This window comes from Rhinopithecus roxellana, chromosome 20 (assembly GCF_007565055.1).
Source record: "Rhinopithecus roxellana isolate Shanxi Qingling chromosome 20, ASM756505v1, whole genome shotgun sequence".
NCBI classification, from domain to species: Eukaryota; Metazoa; Chordata; class Mammalia; order Primates; family Cercopithecidae; genus Rhinopithecus; species Rhinopithecus roxellana.
In genome coordinates this window covers 74,124,026-74,128,114 of record NC_044568.1, presented here as the reverse complement: position 1 = coordinate 74,128,114, position 4,089 = coordinate 74,124,026, and the positions used below count along the sequence as shown (strand labels likewise).

The 4,089-nt window shown below is 39.6% G+C and overlaps 1 pseudogene; it reads left to right on the top strand.

The window, feature by feature from the left end:
• The first annotated feature begins 3,202 nt into the window (after window positions 1-3,202).
• LOC104668329 lies at window positions 3,203-3,802 on the top strand (annotated as a pseudogene).
• The last annotated feature ends 287 nt before the right edge of the window (window positions 3,803-4,089 follow it).

Below are 4,089 nucleotides of genomic sequence, written 5' to 3'. Positions count from 1 at the left end.
TTTAGTTCTTATATTTATTATAATTTTTAAGGTAATTGCAAGGTTAGGGTCCAACTTCACCCTTTTGTACATGTTTATCCAGTGGTCCAGGACAATTTTTTTAAAAGGCTATTCTTTCTCCCATCGAATTGTCTTAGCACACCTGTCGAAAATCAATTGACCATAATTGTATAGGTTTATTTGTGTATTTTCAATTCTATTTCATTGGTTTACATGTCTGTTCTTATGCTAATACCACACTGTATTGATTACTGTAGCTTTGTAGTAAGCTTTAAAATCAAGAAATGTGAGTCCTCCAACTTTGTTCTTCTCTTTCAATAATGTTTTGGCTACTTGGAGTCTTTTACAATTCCGTATGAATTTGAGAATAAGCTTTTCCATTTCTGCTGAAAAGGCCATTGGAATCCCATTAAATCTGTAGATTGCTTTGAGTAGTATTGACATCTTAACAATATTGAGTCTTCCAGTCCATGAACATGGGATGTCTTTCTAGTTGTTTAGGTCTTCCTTAATGTCTTTCAGCAATGTTTCATGGCTTTCAGTGTACAAATTTTGAACATCTTTTGTTAAATTTATTACTAAGTATTTTTATTCTTTTGGTGCTATTGCAAGTGGAATTGTCTTTTCTTTTCCTTGTTTAATTTTCAGGTTGTTCTTTACAGGTTGTTCACAGAAAAATTGTTCAATTATTCTCTGAATAATTCTAACTAGGCCAGGCATGGTGGCTCACGCCTGTAATCCCATCACTTTGGGAGGCCAAGGCAGGTGAATAACCTGAGGTCAGGAGTCCAAGACAAGCCTGGCCGACATAGTGAAACCCCATTTCTACTAAAAATACAAAAAGTTAGCTGGGCATGGTGGTGCATGCCTGTAATCCCAGCTACTTGGGAGGCTGAGACAGAAGAATCAGTTGATCTAGGGAGGCAGAGGCTGCAGTGAGCCGAGATCATAACACTGCACTCCAGCCTAGGCAACAGAGCAAGATCCTGTCTCAAATAATAATAATAATAATAATAATAATAATAATAATAATTCTAACTGATGAAGTGTGATTGACAAAGATGTGTGTCATTTTCAATCATACCTCATTAGTTAGAATTTTTTATTTTTATTTTATTTTATTTTTGAGATGGAATTTCACTCTTGTTGCCCAGACTGGAGTGCAATGGCATGATCTCGGCTCCGGGTTCAAGCAGTTCTCCTCCCTTAGCCTCCCAAATAGCTGGGATTACAGGCATGCACTGCCACGCCCAGCTAATTTTTGTATTTTTAGTAGAGACAGGGTTTCGCTATGTTGGCCAGGCTGGTCTCAAACTCCTGACTTCAGGTGATCCACCCGCCTCAGCATCCCAAAGTACTGGGGTTACAGGCGTGAGCTACGATGGGTAGAATTATTCATAGGTGCAGGTATGACTACCTTGGGTAGAATTATTCATAGGTGCAGGTATGACTACCACAACCTTTAACAAGGAGACTGCAGAATTCTTCTCTGAAATTCCTGACTTCAAACGATCCTCCTACCGGCTTCCCAAAGTGCTGGTATTATGGGTTTGAGCCACTGCACCTGACCAGTATATCTTTTAAAAGGAACATTCAGGGAACAAAAAGGAGCTCTCAGAAATTAAGAAAGCAAGAAGTAAAAGAAGAAAAGGGAAGAAGAAAAAATTGCTGAAATCTTGAGGAGATCAGAGAAAATAGAGAACATGAGAAGGTCACACAAAAAGATCCCACAGTTAAATAATAAGCATTTCAGAAAAATAAAACTGACAAAACACAGCAAAAAAAAAAAAAAAAAAAAAAAAAAAAAAAAGAAAAAGAAAAAAAAAACTGTAGATGAAATAATAAGAGAAAAATATTTCAGAACTTACAGGCATGATAATTTTGTACTCCAGCCTGGGTGACAGAGTGAGACTTTGTCAAAAAAAAAAAAAAAATTGACCATAGATGTATGGGTTATTTCCCGACTCTCAATTCTATTTCACTAATCTATATGCCTATCCTCCTACCAATACCAAACGTTTTGATTATTGTTGCTTTGTGGTAAATTCTGAAATCGCCAACTGTGAGTCTTCCAACTCTGCTCATTTTTCAAGATCAGCTATTGGGTGCAATACCATGTGAATTTTAGGTTTGAATTTTCCAGATCTGCAAACAAGGACATTGGGGTTTTCATAGGGATTATATCAAGTCTGTAGATCAGTTTGGGGTAGTATTGTCATCTTAACAATATTAAGTCTTCTAATCCATAAACGTGTATTTTTAGACATGTATAGCACAGCACTTGATGTAATCTATCATGATCTCTGTAACTTCCTTTAAAATATTTCAATAGACCACAATAAGACATTACTCTAATTGTGCTAGAATGGCTATAATGGAAAAATAAACAACAACAACAAAAAAGAAATGTGGGTTCTGGTTTGTCTACCCTCTCTCTAACTTCCTGTCTAGCTTTTTTTTTTTTTGAGACGGAGTCTCGCTCTGTTGCCAGGCTGGAGTGCAGTAACACAGTCTCAGCTCGCTGCAATCTTTGCCTCCTGGGTTCAAGAGATTCTCCTGCCTCAGCCTCCCAAGTAGCTGGGACTACAGGCACCCACCACCACACCCAGCTAATTTTTGTATTTTTAGTAGAGACAGGGTTTCACCATGTTGGCCAGGCTGGTCTCAAACTCCTGATCTCAGATGATCTGCCTACCTCAGCCTCCCAAAGTGCTGGGATTAAAGGCATGAGCCACTGCACCCAGCCCACAGTTCATTTTGTTTTTTCCTCCCAAGAGTGTCTTGGGTACTCTGACTCCCTTTTATTCCCCTATCAGTTTTGGAATCAGAGTGTGAAGTTCTACAAAAAAAAAAAAACAAGCTGAGCTTTTCATTGGGATTTCATTGGATCTATGAATCAATACAAGAGTTGGCGCCTTTGAGTCTAGGCTATTCCAATTAATGAACATGTATATCTCTCCATTTATTTAGGTCTTCTTTACTCTCTCTTAACAATTTTTTTTAATAGTTTCCATAGAGGTTTTGTAAGTCCTGTATGAGATGTTATATCTTACCAGGTACTCCTTGGGTACAAGAAGGAGATTGCTTTTCACCCTTTTGAACTGTTCGAAGTTTTTTCTAACCACATGCATATATTTTTCAAAATAAAAATTATTAAGATTTTTGACCTTTCTGTTTGGTAGCAGCCATCAGGTAAGCCAAGATGGGAGCATACAAGTACACCCAGGAGCTATGGAGGAAGCAGCAGTCTGATGTCATGAGCTTTCTTCTGAGGGTCTGCTGCTGACAGTACCACCAGCTCTCTGTTCTCCACGGGGCTCCCCGCCCCACCCAGGCCAATAAAGTACACCAACTGGGCTACAAGACCAAGCAAGGTTATATTATATATAGGATTCGTATTCTCTGTGATGGCCAAAAATGCCCAATTCCTAAGGGTGTAACTTACGGCAAGCCTATCCATCATGGTATTAACTGAAGCCTTCAGTTGATTGCGGAGGAGTGAGTTGGACGCCACTGTGGGGCTCTAAGAGTCCTGAATTCTTACTTGGTTGGTGAAGATTCCACATACAGATTTTTTGAGGTTATCCTCATTGATCCATTCCATAAAGGTATCAGAAGAAATCCTGACACCCAGTGGATCACCAAACCAGTCCACAAGCACAAGGAGATGTGTGAGCTGACATGTGCAGTCCAAAAGAGCCATGGCCTTGGAAAGGGCCATAAGTTCCATCACACTGTTGGTGGTTCTTGCTGGGCAGCTTGGAGAAGGCTCAATACTCTCAATCTCCATTGTTACTGCTAATATAAGTAACATTTGTAAAACTCATACCTAATAAATAATTTAGGACAGTCAAAAAAAATTACTAAGATTTTTGAGCCAGGTGCAGTGGCTCAAGCGTGTAATCCTAGCACTTAGGGAGGACAAGGCTGGCAGATCACCGGAGGTCAAGAGTTCAAGACCACCCTGGCCAACATGGTGAAACCCTGTCTCTACTAAAAATAGAAAAATTCGCTGGGTGTGGTGGTGCACAAGTGTTATTCCCGCTACTCAGGAGGTGGAGGCAGGAGAACCACTTGAACCCGGGAGGC